The sequence below is a fragment of the Zalophus californianus genome, chromosome 1 (assembly GCF_009762305.2).
Source record: "Zalophus californianus isolate mZalCal1 chromosome 1, mZalCal1.pri.v2, whole genome shotgun sequence".
NCBI lineage: Eukaryota > Metazoa > Chordata > Mammalia > Carnivora > Otariidae > Zalophus > Zalophus californianus.
In genome coordinates, this window is record NC_045595.1 from 97,788,361 (window position 1) to 97,815,710 (window position 27,350).

The 27,350-nt window shown below is 38.9% G+C and overlaps 1 protein-coding gene across 4 annotated transcripts in view; it reads right to left on the reverse strand.

The window, feature by feature from the left end:
* TFDP2 (transcription factor Dp-2) overlaps window positions 1–21,734 on the reverse strand; it is a 171,957-nt gene extending 150,223 nt beyond the window's left edge. For all 4 annotated transcript variants that reach the window (XM_027584905.2, XM_027584902.2, XM_027584901.2 and 1 more), the window contains exon 1: window positions 21,440–21,734. The gene's annotated coding sequence lies outside the window, so the exon portion shown is untranslated. The remainder of the gene's footprint in view (window positions 1–21,439) is intronic.
* Window positions 21,735–27,350: the final 5,616 nt, after the last annotated feature.

The following is a 27,350-nucleotide window of genomic DNA, read 5'->3' on the forward strand; positions in this document are numbered from 1 at the left end:
AAGTAATATACAGGATCAAAAATATTGAAACTGGTATACTATATTGAGAAGGCTGGAGAAAAACAGACTTTTTCATACTTTGCTGGTGGGAGAATAAACAGGTACAATTTTTCTGGCGGGTAATTTTACCATATCAATGAAAATCATAAATGCATATATCCTGAGTTTTTTTCCTAGGGAGTCACATGAAACTACATACACACACACACACACACACACACACACACACAAGGATACTCACTATGGTGTCATTTTTATAGGAAAAGATAAGACAAACCCCAACAGTTTACCAATAGTAGACAGGTTAAAAATATCATGGCCTAAAAAAAGGAGTAAGGGAGCACACAGGGTAGTGATATGGAATGACCTCCAGTGTAAAGTATTCACAGTGAAAAGGACCAAGTTATAGAGAAGTATGTATGGTATACTAGCATTTGTACAAAAAGACAATCTCTGAGGCAATGGGACTGGCTGGCTAGATGGCAAAGAGTGCAAAGAACACATTTCTTTTCTTTGATTACAATATGAATGAAATAGTAGGATGACGACTTACACCCTTTACATATTTTGTATTTTATAACATGAACACAAACTACCTATATAAGAAACTAACCTTTAATAAAATTCTGTATTTTCCTTCATACAGAAACAACGCTTCTATTTTCATAACATAAGTAGAAATAATCATCTGCACTATAGAGAAACAGGGTATGGTTTTCATAATATTTTAGATAGAATCCTCCCTTAGGGAGCTTGAAAAGACATAATTATTATATTGTAATCAAGTCCTGTATAAAGAAGTCTTTTTTTACAATAGGACAGAGAACAACTAAACAAGACCAAATTCACTAAAGTTGACACAATGCAAGTTAACTAGCTAAATATGGGATTCCCAGATAATATTAGAGAACGGTTTTTAAAAAGCCAGAAGATGGCGATATTACCTCACTAATCACTTGGTACCAGTATCTAAGTCTCTGATCTTCGTTATTAAACCTGATTTTCCTCTTTAGGTCTCTCTCCTCGCCTTCCTGTATTCCCTCCTGTATTTACCTATGCTTCTACTCTTCACCCATGATATGAAACTGAAATAAACACTGGAAAAGGAAGATAGAAGAAATTCCTGAATTTATAACACTATTTTTAAGTGCATATAACTGAAATGTATTATAAGGTTTTTATGGTTAATTATGAAAACAGGATTATATCCATTTTCTCCTGAAACTACACTAAAATGACACTAAAGGACTAAAAAAGGATAAACCCATCAAAAAAACTTTATGTACATATAATGAAAGGAGACCACAGCTGATGAGAGACCTATATAAACCTTTTTGAAGCTAGATAGAGGACCCCACTGAATAGTAACTGGCTTGGCAAAAACAGACAAGCCAAACCTGTGCGCGTGAGGGTCGGTGGAAGTATGAAACCAGTAAGAAGCACAACAGAAATGCTCAAGAATTGGAGAGACATCTGAAGGTAGGAGTCTGGCTTGGGGCTGAAAATAAGAATATTGGTCAAGGGGCGCCTGGGTGGCTCAGTGGTTATGCGTCTGCCTTCGGCTTAGGTCATGATCCCAGAGTCCTGGGATCAAGCCCCACATCGGGCTCCCTGCTCAGCGGGAAGCATGCTTCTCCCTCTCCCACTCCCCCTGCTTGTGTTCCCTCTCTCGCTCTCTCTCTGTCAAATAAATAAATAAAATCTTAAAAAAAAAAAAAAATAAGAATATTGGTCAGAAGTCTGAATAAGGAATAGTTTTCACTCAGAAGCCTTACCATGTAGCCAAGAAACTACCTCTCCTGTCCCCTAGCAAGAGACAAGTGGTTTATATTCTTAACACTAAATCAGACAGTATGTAGAAATCGGGCACACACAGGGTTGTGTGTCATATCACAACACAAAAAGACTAAATGAAGATCTACATGCTGAACAGGGACCCAACCCTACCCTCCAAATCAGCTTCAGAACACAGGCCAATCAAGCACTTTCCTCCATGGGGAATCTGACCCAAGAGAAAAGAGCTGCAATCATTCAATCACGCTGTGTTAAGATTTGCGGTTAACAACTCCCCATAGAGTTTTTACTCAGCTTTTTTACTGCCTCACTCTTTAATCTGAACAGATGGCCAAAGTTTACTGAACAATTGAGAAAAGCCTTGAATGTGAAATGAAGAGACCAAATGAACAAAACAACAGTAGACCAAATTAATAAACAAAGTATAAAAGAAGAAAGGAAAAGAAGAAAGGACAGAGAGGGAGAAAGAAAGCAAAATAAAGGTAGGAAGAGGGGTGCCTGGGTGGCTCAGTTAAGTGTCTGCCTTCAACTCAGGTCATGATCTCAGGGTCCTGGGATTGAGTCCCACATCAGGCTATCTGCTCAGCAGGGAGTCTGCTTCTCCCTCTCCCTCTGTGCACTCATACTCGCGCGCTCTCTCTCTCTCCAATAAATACGTTAAATCCTTATTTTTATTTTTTAAAGCTTTTAAAAATGTATTTTATTTATTTGACAGCGCACAAGCAGGGGGAGCGGCAGGCAGAGGGAGAAGGAGAAGCAGACTCCCCGCTGAGCAGGGAGCCTGAAGCAGGGCTGGATCCCATGACCCTGGGATCATGACCTGAGCCGAGGGCAGATGCTCAACCAACTGAGCCACCAGGCACCCCTCTTTTTTTTTTTTTTAAAGGTAGGTAGGGAACCTTCCACAAAGTAGAACAGAAAGTTAAAAAAAAAAATCAGAACACCAATCCAGAATGCCCAACTACAAAAGAATTACAGAAAAGGAAAAGAGGAAAAAAGGAAAGAAATTATATAAAAATATGATATTTGTTTCTAGCAACGCAGTGAAAGAAATGATCTGTAAACTTCACCTTAACAAAATATTTAGAAATGGAGAAATTAAATATTCTCTCAAACACTGAGCTCACAAAAAAACCAAAGCTTTCAGCTGCCATGGAGGAATTTGTCAACATAAATAACCAAACCTCAGCTTTTAATGGCTCTACAGTGACAATCAACAAGGCCTTGGGAACCACATGAAGTTAAGAGTTGGAATTGAGGCTCCCCACCCCCTTTCACACATTTTCAGTGAAAGGATGGACTAGGGAGAGGGAAAAATCAACCAACATTTAAGAAAAGACAAGAGAATGTCTCCCTCTGGCTCTAGACTCTGGGAACCAGGAGAATAAAAAGATCTCCTAAAAATCCTCAGATTCAGATATCACAATGACCTCCAACTAAAAACAAAACAAAACAAAAACAATTCACGTAGACACAGCAAAACATTAAAAAGAAAGAGATCGTAAGAGCAAGCAAAGAATGATACCAAATGTAGGAGCAAAAAAAAGAAAAAAATAAATAGGGTTTAAGGAAAAATTTTTAATTTCATGCATCAAAAAACACTATCAACAAAGTAAAATGGGCACCCTCAGAATGGGAGAAAATATTTGTAAATCATATATCTGATAAGGGATCAATATCCAAAATATACAGAGAACACTTAAAACTCAACAACTAAAAAACAAACAACCTGATTCAAAAATGGACAAAGGACTTGTATAGACCTCCAAAGAAGATACACAAATTGTCAACAAGCACATGGACACTCAACACACTAATCATTAAAGAAATGCAAAATAAAACCATGGTGAGGTACCACCTCACACCCATTAGGGTGACCACTATAAAAAAAAAAGGGAAACAAAACAGAAAGTGTTGTGAGGATATAGAAAAACTGGAATTCTTCTGCACAACTGGTGGGAATACAAAATGGTCTCTGGAAAACAGTATAGAAGTTCCTCAAAAATAGAAATAGGATTCCATGATCCAGCAATCCCACTTTTGGGTATACATTCAAAAGAACTGAAAGCAGGGTCTCACAAAGATACCTGCACACCCATGTTCACAGCAGGACCCAAGTGTCCATCAACAGATAAACAGGCAAGCAAAATGTGCATATCGCTATGATGGAATACTACTCAGCCTTTAAAAAGAAGGAAATTCTGTCACATGCTACAACATGGATGAACCTTGGAGACACTATACCAAGTGAAATAAGCCAGTCACAAAAAGACATATACTGTAGGATTCTACTTATAGGACCTACATGACTACTTAAAGTAGTCAAAATCATAGGCAGTAGAATGGTTGTTTTCAGGGGCTAAGGGGAGGAGAGAGTAGGAAGATAGTGTTTAATGAGAACAGTTTCAATTTTTCAAGATGAATAGAGTTCTGGAGATGGTGATGGTAGCACAACAGTATGAATGTACTGGACAGTGAACTGTACACTTAAAAATGGCTAAGATAGTAAACTTTATGTTATGTGTACTTTACCACAATAAAAAAACTGGATAAAAATCAGAGAGAAAAACAGATTATCTACAAAGGAATGACAACTAGACTGCAGAAGACTTCTCAACAATATTAAAAGCAAAAACACCACGAAGTAAATCTTTAAGGTGCCAAGTAAGGGAAAATAATAGCAAGCTAGAATTTTTTTTTACTTTATTTTTATTTTTAAAATATTTTATTTATTTATTTGACAGAGAGAGACACAGCGAGAGAGGGAACACAAGCAGGGGGAGTGGGAGAGGGAGAAGCAGGCTTCCCGCCAAGCAGGGAGCCCGATGCGGGGCTCAATCCCAGGACCCCGGGACCATGACCTGAGCGGAAGGCAGATGCTTAACGCCTGAGCCACCCAGGTGCCCCGACAAGCTAGAATTTTAAACTATTTTTCAAAAATAAGGGTGAAATAAACACATCTTCATTGGGTTTACCTTTGTAGACATTCACTAAAGAGACATCCAAAAAATATACTTCAGGAACATGGAAACTAAACTGAATATGCAAAAGAAAAGAAAGAGGAACAAAAGAATAAAAAAGAAATGAGTAAAGATAAACGAACATCATCTGTACAAGAGCTATACTGAATAATTTTAAAAGATGAAAAATGGGGGGGGCGGGAAACAGGAGGAAATACAGCCTGGACAAAAATAATACAAGAATGGAGACGCATGATCAGAATTAAAGAATTCTATGGGTCTGGTGTTGTTTAGGAAATATTGGGTTAAATTAAATATACTCACTAAAAATATAAAGACAACCCCTGAAAATATAAAAGAATAATCAAAAGCATGCAGGAAAGAAGAATAGAAGCAGCACAGAAAAAGGGGCACCTGAGTGGCTGAGTCAGCTGGGTGTCCGACTCTTTGTTTCAGCTAAGGTCATGGTCTTGAGGACCTGGGGTCGAGCCCTGCATGGGTCTCTGCGTTCAGCAGGGAGTCTGCTCAAGATTCTCCCTCTCCCTCTGCTCCTCCGTCACCTCTAAAAATAAATAAGTCTAAAAACAAGCAGCATAGAAAAAGCAGTATACATAGATAGTAAAAAGTAATGCCTAAATAAACTCATTAGTTTAAAAGACTGACACACTGGGTTTAAAATAAACAACAAAAAGCAAAACAAAATCCACCTGCTCTTTGCAAGAGATATATCAAAAGCATACCTTCAGAGAACGAAAACAGAAAGACAATGTGACTCTATAAATAGACAAATGGTCTTTACAGTAAGAGCATTAGAGAGGATAGAGAGGATATAATGATTAAAGGTTTTCAGCAGGAAGACAAATACTCTAAATTTGAAGGTATTTTATAACACAGTTTACAAATGTTAAGGCAAAAAACGACAAAGGTACAAGGAGAAACTGAGAAATCTACAATTATACAAGAAGATTTTAACACATATCTTTCAGTAATGATGAGCCTAACAGACAAAAAAGGAAAGTCAGTAAGGGTTATAAAATGTCATCAACACAATTAGTAAGTTTTATCTAAGAGACATATAGGGAAACCTGTCCCCAAATGAAAGAATACACATTGTCTTCCAAAGAATTCTCTTCTAAACAATGCCTTATTTGATGAGGTCAGCATAACCTTTACACCGAACCCAGGCAAAAATAGAACCAATGTTAAATTACAGTTGAATTTATAAACTTATGTATAGCAACAACAACATCAAAAGTACTGAAAAACAAAAATCAGTTAAGTACCAGAAGGATTATAATGGTAAAGACAACCCAACAGCAAAGATGAAATACTTAAGAATAGATTACAAGAAATGTATAAAACTTATACGAGTTTTAGGTATGAACCAAAAACGTCTGTCTACACAAAACCTGTACATGAATGGTCATAGCAGCATTATTATAATAGCCAAAAAGTGTAAACAAACCCAAATGTCCACCAACTGTTGAATGGATAAACACAATGTGGTATAGTCATACAATGGAGTATTATTTGGCAATAAAAAGGGGATGGAGTACTGATACATGCTAAAGCATGTAAAAACCTAGAAAATATTATGCTAGGTGCAGGAAGCCAGTCACAAAAGGCCACATGTTGTATGATTTCAACTATATGCAATATTCAGAGTAGGCAAATCCACAGAAACATAAAGTAGATTTGTTGCCGGGGCAGGAGAGAGAAGGGGATGGGGAGTGACTGTTAATGGATATATCATTCCTCTTGGGGTGATGAAAATGTTTTAGAATTAGGTATTGGTGATTGTTGCACATATCTGGAATACATGAAAGATGACTGAATTGTATACTTTAAAAGGTGAATTTTATGATATGTGAATTATATCTCAATAAAGCTCTTTAGAAAAAAAAACCTATTTGAGGAAATTTTTTAAATGTCCTAAAAGACAGTAAAGAAGACATGAACATATCCTGTTCTTGAATAAGACAACTGAACATTATAAAAACATAAATTCTCCCTAACTTTATACATTCAATGTAATCCCAATAAAAATACTAACAAGCCATTTTATGAGGTTACACAAGTTGATATTTAAGTTGATATGGAGGGGCACCTGGGTGATTCAATCAGTAGAGTGTGTGACTTCTGACCTCAGATCTTGAGTTTAAGCCCCACATTGGGTGTGGAGCCTGCTTAAAAAAAAACAAAACTACACAAAATAAAGTTGATATGGAAAAACATTCAAAAATAACCAAGAAAGACGCGCCTGTGTGGCTCAGTCAGTTGAGCGTCTGCCTTTGGCTCAGGTCATGATCCCAGGGTCCTGGGATTGAGCCCTGCATCAGGCTCCCTTATCAGCAGGAAGCCTGCTTCTCCCTCTCCCACTCCCCACTGCTTGTGTTCTCCCTCTCGCTGTGTCTCTGTCAAATAAATAAATAAAATCTTTAAAAAAAAAACAAACCAAGTACCAAAAAAATATGGAGAACAGCCTTACCAGACATTAAAAATACTAGATAGCTTCTGTAATTAAAACACTGTGGTAACAGATTCATGAATAGACTAACAGATCAGGGACATAGTATAGAAAGTCCAGAATTAGATCCAAATATATATGAAAATTTTGTATATGACAAAGGTGGCATCTCCAATCACTGAGTGAAGGTAGACTTTTTTTAGGTGACTTTTAAAGTTGTGGTAAAATACACACAACATAAAATTTACTATCTTTTTTTTTTCTTTTTTTAAGTAGTCTCCACGCCCAACCTGGGTCTTGAACTTAGGGCCCCGAGATCAATAGTTGCAGGCTCAGGGTGCCTGGGCGGCTCAATCAGTTGAGCATCACACTCCTGATCTTGACTCAGGTCTTGATTGGGATTGTGAGTTCAAGTTCCGTGAGCCTACTTAAAAAGTTACATGCTCTACCAATTGAGCTAGTAAGGCACCCCTAAAATTTGGTATCTTAACCATTTTTTAGTGTAGAGTTCAGCAGCATCAAGTATTTCAAATTTCATATAACCAATCTCTGGAACTCTTTTCATCTTGAAAAACAAACTCCATAACCCTTCAACAATTACTCCACATACTCCCAATCCCCCCACTTCCTGACAACCACCATTCTACTGTCTCTGTGGTTCTGACTACTTTAAGTAGAATATAAGTAGAATCATACAGGATCTGTCTGTTTGTAACTGGTTTATTTCACTTAGCATAATGTCCTCAGGGTTCATCCATGTTATAGTGTCAGAACTTTCTTCCTTTTTTAAGTCTGAATAATATTTTATCGTATGCATATGCCACACTTTGCTCATCCATTCATCTGTTGATGGTCACGTGGGTTGCTTCCACCTTTTGTAAACATGGGTACACAAATACCTCAAGACTCTACTCTAAGATTTTATCTATTTAAGAGAGAGAGAGTGTGTGCATGTGCATGAGCAGGGGGAGGGACAGAGGGGAAGGGAGAGAGACTCTCAAGCAGACTCTGCGCTGAGTGCAGAGCCCAGCGCAGGGCTCAATCTCATGACCCTAAGATCATGATTGAGCCAAAACCAAGAGTCAGACGCTTAACTGAATGAGCCACCCAAGCACCCCAAAACTCCACTTTCTTTTGAGTATATACCCAGAAGTGGAATTGCTGAAACATATGGTAATTCCATTTTTTAAAAAAGATTTTATTTATTTATTTGACAGAGAGAGAGAGAGAGAACAAACAGGGGGAGCAGTGGAGGGAGAGGGAGAAGCAGCTCCCCGCTGAGCAGAGAACCTGATGCAGGGCTCAATCCCAGGACCCTGAGATCATGACCTGAGCAACTGAGCCACCCAGGCGCCCTGGTAATTCCATTTTTAATTTTCTGAGGAACTTCCAAACTGTTTTCCGTGGTAGCTGTTCCATTTTTTGTTCCTACCAACACAGTGTACAAGGGTTCCAATTTCTCCACATCCTCACCAACACTTTTTTCTTTTTTTTTTTTTTGATGAGTGCCATCCTAAAAAATGTGAGGTAATATCTCCTTGTGGTCTTGATTTGCATTTTCTTTGTTTTCATATACTGGTTGGCCATTTGTGTATTTCCTTTGGAGAAATGTCTATTCAAGTCCTTTATCCATTTTTGAATCAGGTTGTTTTTTGGTAGAATTTCTTTATATATTCTAGAATTAACTCCTTAAGAGACATATGATTTATAAATATTTTCTCCCATTCCAGAGGTTGTCTTTTCACTCTGTTGATGGTGTCTTTTGATGCAGAGAAGTTTTAAATTCTAATGTAGTCCAATTTACCTATTTTTACTTTGGTACTTGTGCTTTTGGTATCAGGTTCAAGAAATCTTTTTTTTTTTTTTTAAGATTTATTTATTCAGAGAGAGAGAGAGAGCAGGAGGGACAGAGGGAGAGCAAGAGGGAGAAAGAATCTCAATCAGACTCCACACTGAGTGCAGAGCCCCATGTGGGGCTCTATCTCACAACCCTGAGATCAGGACCTGAACCCAAACCAAGAATCAGATGCTTAAACAATTGCACCACCTTGGTTCCCCTGGTCCAAGAAATCTTTGCCAAATCAAAACTCATAAAGTTTCTTCCCTACCATTTCTTCTAAGAGTTTTGTAGTTTTACTCTTAAGTTTAGGTCTTTGATTCATTTTGAGTTAATTTTTGTGTATGGTATAAAGTAAGGTCCAAGTTCATTCTTTTTCATGTGGATATCGTTTCCCAACATTTGTTGAAAAGGCTGTCATTTCCCCATTAAAGGGTCTTGACACCCTTGTTGAAAATCATCTGCCCATATATGCAAGGGTTTACTCTTGACTATTATAGTCCACTGATTAACTGATTACTGAAGCTTTACAATAAGTATTGAAATTGAGAAGGGTGATGGTGGTGCCTGGGTGGCTCAGTCGTTAAGCGTCTGCCTCGGCTCAGGTCATGATCCCAGGGTCCTGGATTGAGCCCCACACCGGGCTCCCTGCTTGGCGGGAAGCCTGCTTCTCCCTCTCCCACTCCCCCTGCTCGTGTTCTCTCCCTCGGTGTGTCTCTCTGTCAAATAAATAAACAAAATCTTAAAAAAAAAAAAGAAATTGAGAAGGGTAAGTCCTCTAGCTTTGTTCTCTTTCAAGACTGTTTTAGCTATATAGAGTCCCTCGAGATTCCATATGAATTTGAGGATGGATTTTTCTATTTCCATAAAAAAACATCACTGAGATTTTGATAAGGATTGCATTGAATCTGTATATCACTTTGTGTATTTTAACAATATTAAGTTTTCCAATCCATGACCAGGTTGTCCATTTGTAGCTTCTTTAATTTCTTTCAGCAATGTTTTGTAGTTTTCAGTGTACCTGTGTACCAAGCATTTCATTCTTTTTCATGCTATCCTAAATGGAATTTTCTTAATTTCCTTTTAGAATTGTTCACTGTGTTGGTGTGCAGAAATGCAACTGATTTTTGTGTGTTGATTTTTTATCCTGCAACTCTGCTGAATTTATCAGTTGTCACAGGTTTTTGTATGGAAAATTTTAGGATTTTCTACATATAAGATCTTATTGTCTATAAGCAGAGATCATTTTGCTTCTTTTTTCCAATTTAGGTGCCTTTTATTTCTTTCTCTTGCCTAATTGCTCTAGCTAGGAATTCCAGTACTATGTTAAATAGAAGTGGTAAATGCAGACATCCCTGTCTTATTCCTGAACTTAAAACAAAAGCCTTTTTTTTTTTAAGATTTATTTGAGAGAGAGCACGCACGCACACGCGTGTGCACAAGGGCAGAGGAAGAGCGAAAGAATGCCAGACCCACCTAGCACAGAACCTGATGCCGGGCTCAATTCCATGACCCTGAGATCACAACCCAAGCCAAAATCAAGAGTCTGACGCCCAACTGAGTGAGCTACCAGGTACCTCTAGAAGAAAAGCTTTTAGTCTTTCCCCACTGAGTATGATGTTAGCTGTGGGCTTTCCATAAGGGTCTTTATTATGTTGAGGTAGTTTTGTTCTGTTCTTAGTTTGTTGAGTGTTTTTGTCATGAAAAAGTGTTGGATTCCCTCAAATGCTTTTCTGTACCAGTTAAAAAGATGAACTTTTTAATAAAAAGTGCTAGGTAGCCATTTTGAAAAAGATAAAATTAGTGCCAGATCTCACTCCATACACAAGAATAAATTCCAAAGGATTAGAGATCTGGATGTAAAAAAAATGAAGCCAGGCATCCATCAACTTAACCAAGTGGCCAAGTAAACATCACTAATGATAAAATGTATTGACATGATGAGCCCCTTGATATGTTCTGTGAAGAAAGAAAGACACATCATTCTTTGTGGTATTTTTACCAAAAATGCGTAAATGCACTTCCATGAGACTACAATGGACAAACCCAAATAGAGGAGATTCTGAAAAATATACAATCAGTACTCTTCAAAAGTGTCAAAGTCATGCAACAAAGAAAAACTGAAGACTATTAGACAATAGAGAAGACTAAATAGAAATAACAACTAAATGCAATGTAGGAACCTGGACAGGATCTTGGACCATTGGTGAAAAAACTGACAGTATTCAAATATGGTCTGTAGTTTAGCTAATAATATTGTACCAGTGTTAGTTTCTTGCTCTTAATAATTATACTACAATTATATAAAATGTTAACATTAGGGGAAATGGGCTGAGGGACATAATTAAACTTGCTATACAACTTTTACAACTTTCCTGTAGGTCTAAAATTAGTTCAAAATAAAAAGTTTTTTTAAGGAAACAGAGCAATAATTATACCATTAAGAGTGATAACCATCAAAAGAACTAAAAGTAGATGTGGTTATGGTTATTTACCAATCCATGCTCTTAGAAGTTAGGCTAGTTCCCTAGAAGAGGAGTTCATGACTGCAAAGGGATACTAAGGTGCTGGTAATGGTCTGTTTCTGGATCTAAGGTGCTGGTTATACAGTTGTTATTTAGTTAGTGAAAATCTGTGGAATTTAAAAAATCTACCACTTTTCAATAAAAAGTATAGTTTTTTAAAAACATGAGTTTAACTCTGGAGAATGGGATTAAAAATATGAAGAAAGCCTTTCTTTTAGAAAATGTTAAAATGGATAACAGCCAATTTTTTTTAACATTTTATTTATTTATTTGACACACAGAGAGAGAGAGAGCACAAGCAGGGGGAGCGGCAGGCAGAGGGAGAGTGAGAAGCAGGCTCTACACTGAGTAGGGAGCCCAATGTGGGACTCGATCCCAGGACCCTGGGATCATGACCTGAGCCAAAGGCAGACGCCTAACCGACTGAGCCACATAGGCATCCCTGGTAACAGCCAAATATTAATACTAGAAGTCAAAAAGACAAACCTGAGACCCTAAGCCCAGAAGAATCCAGAAAGCACAACTGGCCTGCTTTACTTCCTCATCCTTACCCACCTGATCTCCTAGAGCACACTCTTAAGACAAAGAAGAGATAAAACAGGAAGTGTCTTAATGGGGAATATCAGATGCAATAAGATTCACATACAGTAAGCACTAGAAATGTAAACTGTGAGAACTTCTAATACTGGACATAAAAATATTACCAATCATAGACTGGTTACTTAAAATAGATGTAGATTAACTTCGTAAAATTCATCAAAACTGCTTTAGTCACAACACGAAAAATTGCTTCATGTTCTGCCTATTGTTCTAGGAAGCCTAATAAATAACTAGATGATGGGCTGAGGATTATTCTACCCTTGAGGAAGTTAAGATGATAAAAAATAATCAAAAAAGTTTTATGTAAAAGTCAGTCAAATTAATAGTTTTTTTGTTTTCGTTGAAGGCCAATCTGAGTCAAAAACTGTTTCTTTCCAGGGTAAAATACTGGAGTGAATTTCACAGAAACAGGAATAAGTACTAAATAAGTCAGAGAGTTTCAATACTTAGATAGATAGCCAATCTGAGTTCCATTCAGCAGTTTGTCAGAATGCTTCAATATATGCCTAGAGTAAAGGGGAAGAGGAAAAAAAAATCCTTTTCTGCTATCTATTCTACTTTCTACTGCTATCTACAGTACATGAAGATATGTACTATCAATCTTATTTTTAAATACACTTATTTTCTGGGTGCCTGGGTGGCTCAGTTGGTTAAGCGACTGCCTTCGGCTCAGGTCATGATCCTGGAGTCCCGGGATCGAGTCCCATATCGGGCTCCCTGCTCGGCAGGGAGTCTGCTTCTCCCTCTGACCCTCTTCCCTCTCGTGCTCTCTATCTCTCATTCTCTCTCTCTCAAATAAATAAATAAATAAATAAATCTTAAAAAAAAAAAAATAATAAAAATAAATAAATACACTTATTTTCTTGTTGCCTATTCAATTTCCCAGACATAAACTGAACTGGCCACCGCATCTGTGGCTACAAAATACATGGTACTCCTGCTCTGTGACTAACAATAAACACTACCACTAATATTTGCCATCATATTTTTATCCTTCTTACTTTCTGGAAACACTTTTAGCCTTTTTCTCTTCTCTCATCCCCACATCAAGATTTTACATCATTTCATTATATCCATTTTTTCTTTTAGCCTACATATAATTTTTGAATAATTCAAAAGGACATGTGACACATAATATAGACCTTACAATAAAACAAAATTATTTTTGTTACAAAGAAGTTAGGTTAATGCCTTATCTAAGTATGTACTTATTTTTATTCACAGCAAACCCATCAGTATAATAAATTCACAGTTCATAATCATGATTTAACCAATTAACTAAAATACAGCTGAATTTAGGATATCACATACATTACACAGAAACTGTCTATTTTTTAAATTAGTAAACAGTGGGTGCCTGGGTGGCTCAGTTGGTTAAGCAACTGCCTTCAGCTCAGGTCATGATCCTGGAGTCCCGGGATCGAGTCCCGCATCAGGCTCCCTGCTCTGCGGGGAGTCTGCTTCTCCCTCTGACCCTCTTCCCTCTTGTGCTATCTTTCATTCTCTCTCTCTCAAATAAATAAAATAAAATCTTTAAAAAAAATAAATTAGTAAACAGTGATGTAGTGAAAGGATGATCAGTCAAAAACAATGGCTAATTTTCAAGTCACTCACTCACTTGTATTTGGATGAATTCACAACACTCTAGAAAAAAACAGAAACTATACTGGAAAGACCAACTAGGAAGAAGCTATAAAGATTGTTGGGTTCTTCCATGAATGTTAAAGTCCTAAGACAGTATTTTAGAACGGCAATATAGTGAAGTGACTAGCACTAGAGTCATACAGATTCATACACGTTCATACAGATTCATGTTGCATTCTGAATAGCATTCTGCTATTATTGCCTTTCTGATCCCAGTAAAGTAACTTGTGTCCTTATCTGTAAAATGAAAGGCATTAAACCTATGTCATACACTTTGGGGGAGAATTAATTGAGATCCTTATCACATAGTAGGTGTTGGGTAAAGTAAGCCATTATAAATTCATAATGAATACAAAATATTCAGACCGTGGATCTTTATCTTCTTACTTAATCCTAGAAAATATATCATGGTCTTTTACATTTTGCAGATTATGGAGGAATGGCCTTATAAACAGGATTTCATTTTTTTCCATGAGCAGCTTATATCAATAAAATCTCTTATCTTCTTTACTTACTATGATCTCTCTCACATCTCTCTTGGAATTTCTTTGTTCTGAGGGAGAAGTGTTTTGTTTGTAGTGACCCCTTTCTATAAAGTCATTTCCTTAATATTAATTTCACATGTTTTTACTTAGCATTTCAGTTTCTTGAAACTTATTTTATGTCACTTATATCGAGAGGAAATTCAATTGTTTTGAACTCTTTCCCTAAAGCATAACTTTAACTAGTCTACAAAACTAGTAACTCGAAACAGATCTTTCTCAGAGTTGTAGTATCTAATAGTCCTGATTATCCCAAGAATACCACTGGATCTGATACAATAACAATAAAAGAAAATAATTCAATTCAGGAACAGAGAATACTTTAGTACCTATTTTTACAGCAACTGTGATACAGTATGTCTGGGGATAGTATGAATTTAATGGCATGTTTAGTCAGAATGTTAACATCAGCAAAAATTTTACTACTTTTCATACATAATGATGGAATTTTTCACACTGATTTTCAGTTTATGTTTCTTGGAATGCCTGCACAGGTAATATATTCTGTTGCCTGTAAATACAGATTTATCCAACTTAAAAATACATAATCATTATGCTCACAAAATTTTCTACTTATAAAGATTTTACAGCTAAAAATGTATTAATTAGTACAGAATTACTTACCTAACAGGTTTTCCAAATACCAACCTAAAAGTCACTTTATTGATCACCATTTGTTAGTTGTATATGTTCTGAGCTTAACTGCTTATCATCCCTTTCTCTCCTTTGAATAGCATTTAATAAATCCTTCTCTTTTATAGGTAGCTTTATATTACCACCACAATTTCAAGGATGCTGTGAAGAAAAACTTAACAAATTGATTTTTTTTAAGTGTCCACTCTTCCATGAACTATAAAAGAGAAGTGAGTGCTCCCAGTATTTTGGTTTTTTGGTTTTTTTGAAGGCAGCATCTCATTGTATGCTTCTGAGGATGGAGCCTCTAAGAAAGTGGGAATAGGTTTATATAACCACTTTTCTGCTTTTATTTATTGTTAATTTTTATTTTTATTTATCTTTTTATTGAAGTATAGCTGACACACAATGTTACATTAGTTTCAGGTATACACATAGTGATTCCACATCTCTATACACTATGCCACGCCCACGAGTGTAACTACCATCTGCCACCATACCACACTATTATAGTTCCTCTGACCATACTGTCCATGCTGTACCTTCATCCCCATGACTTATAGCTGACACATAATGTTACATTAGTTTCAGGTGTACACATAGTGATTCCACATCTCTATATGCTATGCTACGCCCACCACGAGTATAACTGCCATCTGTCACCATACGACACTATTATAGTTCCTCTGACCATTCTGTCCACGCTGTACCTTCATCCCCATGACTTATTCATTCCACAACTAGAGGCCTGTACCTCCCACCCCCCTTCACAGCTTTTTGCCCAGCCCCCCAGCCCCCTTCTGCTTCTAGTTTTGATTAAACATTTTATGTTGGCAGTTGTGAAATATGTACTATTTTTCCACATTTATAAGTTTGCTATTTTACAATTTGATTTAACTTAACTAGGACTGAATTGGTCACCTTAACAAACTCATTCTTCAGTAACAACATACTTGGCTCTTTTTAAAGTAAAATAGAATCTGTTAAAAATTATTATGTTTTTTAGTGTTAAAAAAAGATTTCTGGTTCTCCAAATACTTTCCTCTATTCTATCTTTCCCTGCGCTTAGAATTCTTTTTTTTTTTTTGAGAGAGTGCACACTTAAGCAGGGGTGGGGTGGGGGGAGGAAAAGGGGGGAGGGTCAGAGGGAGACAGAGAATCTTAAACAGGCTCCATGCCCACCACAGAGCCCTACACAGGCTGGATCTCACAACCCTGAGATCATGACCTGAGTTGAAATCAAGAGTGGGCCGCTTAAATGACTGAGCCACCCAGGCGCCCCTCCCTGCACTTAGAATTTTTGAAGGGCTGAGTTATGTCATGTTCCTTTGTCAACTCAGTGCCTCACACAGTGCCTGTAACATAGTAAGCACTCCATATCTGTCTGCTGAGTGACTCACACAAAGACCAGCTGGTGGGGAGTCACCATCTCTCCTTGCTTATCTGGCTGATGGTTCATATCATCCCTAAGAATAAGGAAGGTTGGGGGTGGGGGTGGGTAAGGGGCTTGAATTTAAAAGAACAGTAAACAGAAATACTAAAGGAGTTGTAAAGTACTGAAAATTAAAAATCTAATTAGATCATTACAGAGTATTCCAATGGGGAAGAAAAGATTTTTAAAAATCCATTTTTTTATAGATTTTATTTATTTATTTGAGAGAGTGAGTGAGAGAGAGAGAGCACACATGGGCAGGGGCAGAGGGAGAGGAGAAGCAGGTTCCCTTGCTGAGCAAGGAACCCCATGCAGGGCTCAATCTCATGACCTGAGCCAAAGGCAGACGCTTAACCGACTGAGCCACTCAAGCGCCCCTGAAATCCACACATTTTAAAAACAAAGATGACTCTGGCTGTAATGCTTAAGCATTAGAGACAAAAAAAGATTAGAAGGAAGGTCAATGGGAAGCTATTACTGTAGGCCACAGAAAAAGAAGGCCCAGACTATGGTAACAGCAGGAACGGAGAGAAAAGGAGAGAAATGGATGTGGACTACTTTTTCGCTTCAGGCACCTCTATCAAGAAAATTCAGATTGCATGGGATGAAGCAAACACTGGTATTCTGTGTAAAAGGGGCATTTAATAAATTTAATCAATGAATTAATGAAAACCAAAACTCAATGAGAATGAGAAGATTAGAGAGAATTCCTAACTGTTCCAAGCAAACCTTCAACAAGGTATGCAGCTCCAGATGAAATTTCCACGCTGCTGCTCACAACTGTCCAGAAACTATGGTGAGCAGGAAAGGTTGCTATAAGACTAAAGACAGGATATGCAGTATTGCTATTCAAAAAAAGGAGGGGGTGCCCAGGTGGCTCAGGCAGTTAAGCATCTGACTCTTCATCTCAGCTCAGGTCTTGATCTCAGGTCATGGGTTTGAGCTCCGCTTCTGGCTCCACACTGGGAGTGGAGCCTACTTAAGGAAAAAAAAAAAAGGAGAAAGGTGATTCTGTCAACCTTCTTGAAGTTAAACATAACTCCAGCCAGGATTCTAGAATCATTACAGAGACAAGTTTGTGAACATAGGAAAGACAGTAACCAACATACACTGTATACTGTCCAGTATAGTGTTAATTAAGGACAAATAATGACAGATTACTGCTCTTGACAGTTACTGAACTGATAGGATTTTTTAATGAAGTATATAAAATTATTTGGTAGGATTTTTTTAAAATGAAGTACATAAAATTATCTGGGTTTTAGGAAGAATTGAAATTGTTAAAGTTCTTATATATTTCTTGTGAAAACTTGGAAATATTTAAGGTGAATAATGCTAAATTAGTTGGATTTCCAACTGTCTGAACGACTTGAGCCAAAGAATTCCTGAGCTGTTTTTTTTATCAACCTTAACAGAGGTCTCTAGCAGAGCAAACCTCTGTTCTTAGCCCTGCCTAGTCAACATTTTAATAAGATTTGCATGAAGGCAATGTCAGCATTATCAAACGTATAGTTTATCAAATCTATGGATATATAAATAAGCCCATAATTATCACATGACCAAATCAGTTTTTTTTTTAAGTCAACAGAATGGAACCAATCTGACAATTTAATTTGGATAAATATAAAGTCCTACCCCCAAAAAAAATTCTATTAAAGAATTGGGAAACATAAACAAAACAACTCAAGAATTTTAGTTGACTACAAAATCAATAATAATGGGTAATGTATATAGCACTTAAATGCCAGGGGCCATTCTAAATGCTTTACATAATATGTGTTCAATCTATTCCTTTTAACAATCCTATGAGACAGGTACTATTATAAACCCCATTTTACAGATGAGAAAACTGTGGCCCAAAAAAATGTTTACATAATTTACTCAAGGTTACCCAGCTGATAAGCTGTAGAGTTAGGATTTAAACTCAGACAGGCTAGCTCCAGAGTTTGTCTTCTTAGCCAGGACATTATTATGAATTGACAGTACAGTGTGGTTGCCAAAGAAGCAAATCTACTCTTAAAGTACATAAAATCAGAGAGGTAACTTATGGTCTTCTCTACCAGTTAATATCTGTGGGTACCACACTTTTAAGAAGAGGATGAACTGAAAAAATCCACAAATAAGCCATCAGTAATGTAAGGAGCCTCAAATCAAAACAATAAAATCACTGGAAGAGGTTAAAGACAGAATATTTTGTCTCAAGAAGAAAGAATTAATGGAATATAATAAGTATCTTCAAATATTTGAAAACCTACTTATGGAAGAGCAGAACTAGAACCTGTGAGGATGGAATTTCTGGTTCAGTAAAGGAAACCATGTACCCAAATACCGTTATGTCCAAATACCTATGCCTCAGAAACTATAGATAACTATGAATCTTCTCTCCAGAAAAATACACAAATACATATAATTCTGTATCCTGTTCCAAGAGTTCACAATCCACTCATGCCCCACTCCTACAGTAAGATGTCTCAGATCAAAATGGAAAGGATTCAAGTATGAAAAGGCAAGTATCTATAATAATCTTTAAAATTCATTACAACTTATAATTCTATGATCTAAAAAACTCAACTCTATGCTTTCTAGTTTCTTCTGAGAGCCATTATGATATATTTTGCAGTAAGAGTCAAAATATGATGACAAAGTCAGAAAAAAAGTGAAGTAAAATTTGCCAAGTGACAATGTAAACTGTGAGTAAATTCTTAGATAGTATGGCTTATTATTTAACCTTCAAAAGAAACATACTTAAGTTTAAAGATTAAAAAATAAGATGCTAACGTGCTACTCAACATCTAGTATAATGCCCAAATTAGAAGTTTCCCTGCTCTGCTAAAAACTTCATTTTAAACTCTCCCTTCTTACCCTTTGTTCTGGGTTAACTGTTAAGATTGACTGACAAAGAAGCAATAGACTAGAAGTCAGAATACTTAGGTTCTCATCCACTACTTTTGTCATGAATTTCATTTTTGCTTAGTTTGTTTCCTCACCGTGTTCTAAAAACTTTCAAATATCTAAAAGGGCTTTAAAAAGCTGTGGTGCAATGTAAAGATCATGCATTTTTTATAAAACATAAATTATCAACAGCAAGAAAACAAAGCCAGTCTTCTTATCATGTTTTAAAGAAAAAAGCAAATGTACATTCACATTTCAATTCCTAATTATAAAAAAACAATCTTTGACTCTTTTAGGGTATCTTTTAGTGTGTAATTTTCATCCACAAATGCTTCTTACATTAAGGATAAACATCTGTACATCCAATTTCAAGTTGTATTGAGAACACACAGCTCAGGCAGCTAAGATTTTTGGCTGCAAGGGAAAAACTTGAAAGTGCCAGTCAGACTACACATTTAAAAAGAATTGGGGAGAAAGTTACATGATCACAGAATGGTAATATGAAGCATTACACACTTGAAAATTCCGCTTTCCCTCTTAAACAACTAGAAATAAAGAGAACTCAAAAGTAAGTTTAATAGGTATTGGGCCTTTATTAAATATAGGTGCCACATTGCTGAAACTGTGACTGTACGGCCAGAAGAGAGCTACAGACACCATGTCTGCCAGTGGACTAGACTCTAGTTCCAGGCACAAGATGTTCTAATAAATAACAAAAGCATCCAGAGCCAGTACACAAGGGTGAGACAATCCCGGGTCTAGACATTTGATTTTTCTCCTGGTGTTACTTGAGAATGGGCACTACTATTAAAGATTTATTACAGTAATAGGATAGTGATAAAGCTTTAGCTAAATTATAGGCAAACCAAGGAAAAGGAAAAGCAACATGCAATGTCCGATCAACAAAATTATTTTATATTTAATTTTGAACACAGACTGGATCAGGATTACACTGTAAAGAGGACAGATGAATAACTTTAACTATATTTATTAGGTGAAGATAATTTCAAATCATTAAGAGAAAAGACGAGTGGCCCAGAAAAAAATCAGGCTATAGAAGTCAAATGAAAATACACAAAACTAAGATTTCGGGGAGGGAGGCAAAGGAAGAGAATGAGTTACTGACTTACTAAAAAGAGAGCAAATAAGTGGGACAGGGAGTCTGAGCCCTCCGAGATAGAATGAGGAAGAGAAACGTATCAAAGGCTCAAAGGGAGCTTCAGCAGTAAATATGAAAAGGGATGAGCCTGTTAACTGTTTCAACAGAAAAAGAGAAACAACAATACGGGGCACTTTTCTGAACCGGCATTCATGGTAGACCATAATAAAAATGCCTAACTCATGCAGAGCACTTAATATGTGGTGAGCTCGGTTCCAAATGCGTTCCACAGACTGGTCCATTTACTCCTCGAAACACCTGGAATAGGCAGTCACTACTATTTCACATATGAAGAAACAGACCACACAATGCAAGATAACACAAGCTGGTACCAGACACTGAGCGCTCATCCGCTTAGCTAAACTGTGTCTCGGACAGATCCTACAAAACCTTTATACTTCTCTGTGGAGAGGGATCTTAGCTCTCTGGAATTTCTCAAAGGTGTATGGGCCCCAAAAGCGATCCTCTACTTTAGAGAAAAGTTCCCTTTTGCGGGATATGAGGTTCTTTCAAAGCGCAGAAAGCTTTCTAACTCTGAAATACACCTGGCAGAGACAGATGGAGGCGTGTGAGTCATGAAAGGCGGAAAAGTCAGAAAACCAGACTTAGAAGCCGTCGTTCTGCCCTGAAGACCTGAACAGACCGAGAAAGTAGAAAGCAGCCCTTCCTCTCTTCCACGAGGCGTGACACGGGGACGCTACCTCCTCACAATTTGCTGTGTGTGTCTGGGGCGGGGGAGGGGGGCTCTCGGGTTTCCGACTCCCCCCCCGCCCCGGCCCCCCGACACTCAGAGGTTACTCGGCCAGGCCTGGGAGAACGCGTGGGAATAAACAGATGGGACTCGCCGTAACGAGGGGGCCCCGAGGCGCAGGGAGGGAAACCTGCCCGGGAACACGAGGGGCCGGGTCCAGAGGCCCTCGGCATGCGGGCCTGCGCCCTCGCCCTGGACCTTACCGCCGCTCCGCTGCAGAGGACGAGGCGGCCACTCAGGGCTGTTCTTCCGAGCCTGGGGCGCGGCTTTGGCGCCGCCACTCCTGTGGCGCCCGCGCTTGGCGGCGGCCGGGTCCCGGCGGACTCACACTGGGGGAAGGGGTGGGCGATCCGCGGCCTGCCCAGCGGAGGCTCTGGAGTTCGAGGCCCTGGGACGCCGGCCGTGCATGCGCCCGCGAGCCTGCCCGAAAAGGAAGGGTCAGAGCGCGCCCGCGTGCAGAGAAGCAGCGGCGGCTGCAACACAGATTACAGGCTGCTTCGTCCGCCCTCACCCAACCCAGCCTCTGCCCCGCTTCCCCCGCGCAAGCTTTGGCGGCGAAGCAGCACGGTGAGCTCCGATTGGCTCTCGGGATGAGTGACGTAAGGCGCCGCTCCCCACGGATTGGCCAGGTCGGCGGTGCGTGCAAGGAGTAAACAAACCCCGCCCCCAGGCTCCCCAAAGAGAGGAGGGGGCGGCGAGGTGAAGGGGCGGGACCTCAAGCGCTCAGCCGTGGTCTCCAGTTGCTCACCGAAGCTTCCCAATGGGTACCCCGAGGTGACTCCAACACTCTGCTCTCCAGCCGCCTGCGGGGCGGGCTGCAGGCCTGAGGCCTAAAATTATAGACACGCCCATTCCCCCCCATCCCTTCCCCTGGGCTTGGATCAGAATCTTGACTTTTCCATCCAACCCCATCCCCCAGGCCCGAAGCAGGAAAACCCCATCTCTCTTGGAAAAAAGGAACTAAGGCGGTTATTTCTGAGTCCCCAGGCCTTTGATGGCTGCCCCCCCTCCCCGGGAGCAGCGAGGAGGAGGAGGGTGGGGACAAGTGACTTTGAGGCCACGTGTGAGGCACCCCGTAATTAATTATTCAGACAATGGCTTACAGACCACTGGGGATGTGGGTTCTTCAATACCCAGGCAAATAGGATCCAAACCAGGCCAGGTCACCATGTCATTTAGAAGCTGAAGAGAAAATTGCGGCCCACACCCCCCAAATACATGTCCATTTTGTTCAAAATTAAAACATTTTGTCAGTGCCTATGTGAAAAATCACGTATGAGCTTACATTCTAGCGGACGGGAAAGAAAATATGCAAAAGAAATAAGCAAAATGTAAACTATCAGATGATAGGTGCTGGGGGAGGGGAATAAGCAGAAAAAGGTGTTTGAGGGGTGGCTTGTATTAAATAGGGGTGCTCTGGGAAGGCGGCAGAAAAGATGCCATTTAAGGAAATATCTAAAGGAGGCGAGGGAAGTGAGAGCACCTTTGGACTTTTCTCCGGGGTGGGGTGGAGAGACAATTTCTGCATAATTGTACATAGATAAACTCCTAGGAGTTCAAGAATGCCAAATGCAGTACTCTTTGGACTGATTCTAAAATGCAAAAGCCCCACTGGAGTGATTACCATGCATTTTCCAGTAACAAATCAATAGTATTTCTTAAGTTTCCACCAGAAATTTTGTTAAAGTTTCAAGTTAACAAGTTCTTTTCAAACACTCTAGGTACAACGAAACAAAAATGGGCAAGACAGAAAAAACCTCCACCCACAAGAAACTCAGTCTAGCAGGAGAAATGGGATTGTAAACTACTTCAGTACAATGTGTAAACAACCATGGTAGACACACAGAGCACTTGGACTAATGGGGGTAAGATGGGTGGATATTAATAAGGAGCTATAACTCTGTCAGGATCTCCTTATCTGTAACAAAAACTCAGTGCTTAATTTTGGAGGAGGGCTTTGGCTGTCAGTGAAACTTTTTTAATAAGTTTCTAAGATGAGAGTCTGAAGACAAAATTAAGTTGAACCATATGAATTGCTAATATTTGGCAATATTCAAGTGGTTCAACTTACTCTCTTGTAGTTAATATGAGGATTTTGCTCTGTAATATACATATAGTAAGTGTTCAATAAAAGATGGCAATTATGATCATTAAATAATAGTTTTTGAAAAAATTGATTTAAAAGTCAATGTTTCATAACACCTTCCAACACCACAAAGTAAAATGGGCAGTGAAAGTTTCAAATTTTCCATATACTGGTTCGATCTAGCTGTGAATTTCCATGACCTAATCAGGGTATGCTGTAAAAGACACTAAATGCTAGTTTCACAGCAGGCCAAGAAATTCAGAATAAGGAACAGCTTGGTTTTGAAGCCAAAAACTGAAAATTCTCCAGAACAGAATAAATTGTCAAGTTGCTTCAGGGAGGAAAATTCATGTAAATCAATTTTTCGTTCCCACTCACAGTTCCAATTTAGCAATTTGCACAACACTCAGCTCTCTTCCTTCTCATTTGCCCATTAAGGGATCCTATTTCCTTTGAAAAGGAAAATAAAGCTTCCACTATCTCCCATACCAGAGAGTAGATGTCTGAAATATGACAGAACACACACTGATTCTGCAAACACTTATTAAGTACTTATTGTATGCCAAGAACAGCGCAAGGCATGGGATATACACATATAAATGCCCAAAGAGCTCCATTCATACGTATTCCTTGTGCTTGGAATAACCTCCCAGTTCACCTACATCTCACCTACATGCGCCTTCTCATCTAAGCTGAGATTATTTTCTTCTGTAAAGCTTCCTCTGATTCCCCATCTCCAGCTCTTTGCCCATCAAACCGCATCTTTTAAACAGATACTACTCATTTAGTATCTGTATCTTGTAAACTCCTTGATATTCTGAGCCATGCCATCCTATTCACCACCCTGCCCTCAGTGCTTAAGAGAAGCTCGGTAAGTTTTTATTGAATGGCACTCTCATCCATAGCCCAGCACAGTTGGAAAGAGGGAAGAAGCATAAATAAATAAAGTCTCTACCTATAAATATGTGGGCCAACAAAGAGAGGGCCACGGAAGACACCAATTTGTTTGTTACAGTTAAACCCGAGGAACTTGCATGTGCTGCCCCCTCTCCCAGCGCTGAAGGCTGCTTTCTGTAGGTGCAGCTAGAGGACTTCTGAACTAGTGCCTCTCAAGCTTTGATGTGCACAGGAATCACTTTGAGATCTTATTAAAATTCAGACTCTGAATCAGTAGGTCTGAGGTGGGGTGTAGAGGCTGCATTTCCAATCAGCTCCCACCTGGTGCTGGTGTTGCCACACTACACTTTTGAGTAACAGGTTCTTAATGACACCTTTTTATTATACAAAAAGATCCGCAGTTGTCTGGACAGTTGCAGATCCGGACTTCATTTTTAAACAGCATCCTGTTTTCACACCTAATCCATCCAGTGACTTGACAAAAGAAATGACACTTAATACAAAAATGTGTTAAATCGAGGCCTTGTCTTCCAGAGACTGTCCTCTATGCCTTGGAATTTCCTCAGCCAGGGACACAACCTTCTCCTGAATTCATTTCTGGAATGATTTAGCTGGTTAGGCCAGGGGAAGGATTTCACAGTCACCCTTAATAAAACTAATCTCTTCCTAATATCAAACCTAAAATCTTTTTATGATTTATATTCTAAAAATAAATTCTAAAAATATAAATGTGAAGTATAAGGAATAATGATGGGGCACCTGGGTGGCTCAGTTGTTGAGCATCTGCCTTCGGCTCAGGTCATGATCCCAGGGTCCTGGGCTCGAGCCCCGCATCGGGCTCCCTGCTCCACGGGAAGCCTGCTGCTCCCTCTCCCACTTCCCCTGCTTGTGTTCCCTCTCTCGCTGTGTTTCTCTGTCAAATAAATAAATAAAATCTTAAAAAAAAAAGGAATAATGATAAATCCTCATGTACCAGCTTAAGAAATAGATTATTAACATCACTGGAAGTCTTGTGTGTGCCTCCCCATAATAACCCTATCCTGAATTACAATCTTCTTGGTTTTCTTGACAACTCCAAGCAATATATTGTTTAGTTTTGCATGTTTTTGAGCTACATATATCTGGGGTCAAACTATTACTCATCTGTAAATTATTATTATTATTGGCTCATTTTGTTTGAGTCATCTGTCTTGATGTAATTCATTTTCACTGACGTAAAAAATAACAAAATTTATATAATCCATTCTTACTGATAGATATTTGGGTTTTTTTTCTATTCTACTGTTATGAATTTACTTGTACACCTCTCCTTTGTAGATGTGAAAGTTTTCATAGGGTTTTGGTTATGTACTGGGGTGAGAGTCAAAATATTTAACGACTGGTAATACACAAATCTTTGCTTGTTCTCCTTCCCCACTCCCCGCTCTGAGACAGATTCTTCTGCACAGGTGGTTTATTTTGGGAAATGATTCCAAGGAACAGGAGTAGGGGCTGGGAAGCTTGAAACATGAAGGAGGAAAAGCCAATCCAAGCTAGTTTCTGAGATGATCACCTGCTCGAGGCCACTGAAGCTTGACGGAGCAGGAGACTGCAAGTTGCTGTGAAGAATACCCTTCAGAATCGTCCACGTGAGGAACTGAAGAGGAGCATGTTTATACACTGGCTCTCTTCCCCATTGTTTAAAAGTTGCACCATAGGGTGTTAGGTCTCTAGCACCTCCTGGTTTGATCATGGGTGACAATGACGGACTGGATTCGAATCAGTTCCAAGCTGGGAGGTAGAGAAATCCCAGCCCAGAAAACAGGAGTTATGGTGATGCAAGATGCTGTCCACAGGTTATACCTGGGCTGGTGACTGCTGCAACAACTGGGATCAGAAGGTGAGCCACGAGGATGTGAAGTGGACCAAAAAATGACCAAAACTGATATAAGTAAGCAAATAAATAATAAATGGAGGATAAGAAACAGCTCTTCCTTATGGTAGAATTCCAATGAATAAATGTAAAGAAATACTGTAAATAGAAAATCACCATTATTAGGCAAACAGTGCAGGAGTGATGGCTGCCAGCAAGAACTAACCACAGATGCTCAAACTAGTGAGTGAAAGTGTGATGGGAAACAGGATATTTACATTGGTCTAAAACTATCTCCTCACAATCTGCTTATTAGTTACAAATGGGCAAACAGTAACCTTATGGTGGAAAAATTTGGCAGATACCACCTTAATCAAATGATCAAGGTTAACATCATCAATAAGAAGACATACTGATGTGTCTTCCTGATAGAATGCACTGAGAAGGCCACATCCCTTCTGCAGCATTGTAACAAAAATTTAGAACCTTAACCTAATCACAAGAAAATATCAGACCATCCCAAATTGAGGGACATTCTACAAAGTAACTGCCAGTACTCTTTAAAAATGTCAAGAAAAGGGGCGCCTGGGTGGCTCAGTCGTTGAGCATCTGCCTTCGGCTCAGGTCATGATCCCAGGGTCCTGGGATCGAGCCCCGCATCGGGCTCTCTGCTCAGCAGGAAGCCTGCTTCTCCCTCTCCCACTACCCCCTGCTTGTGTTCCCTCTCTCGCTGTGTCTCTCTGTCAAATAAATAAAATCTTAAAAAAAAAAAGTCAAGAAAAAAAGAGACTGAGGAACTGTCAGATTGGAGGAGACTAAGGAGACATGAAAATAAATGCAATGTGGGGTCCTTGATTAAATCCTGAGCCAGAAAAAGGACAGTAGTTGGAAAATTGACAAGATCCTACTAAGGTCTGTAGATTAGTTAATCCTCTTATATCAATGTGAATTCCCTGGTTTAGGTGATTATATTATGGTTATGTTAGATGTTAATTAGGGGAAGCTGGGGGGGTGGGGGGATGGGTTAGCCTGGTGATGGGTATTAAAGAGGGCACGTTCTGCGTGGAGCACTGGGTGTTACACACAAACAATGAATCATGGAACACCACATCAAAAACTAATGATGTAATGTATGGTGATTAACATAACAATAAAAATTTAAAGGAAAAAAAAGAAGAAGAAGAAGAAGACAGTAGGAAGGAAAAAATGAAGGGGGGGGAATCGGAGGGGGAGACGAACCGTGAGAGGCTATGGACTCTGGGAAACAAACTGAGGGTTT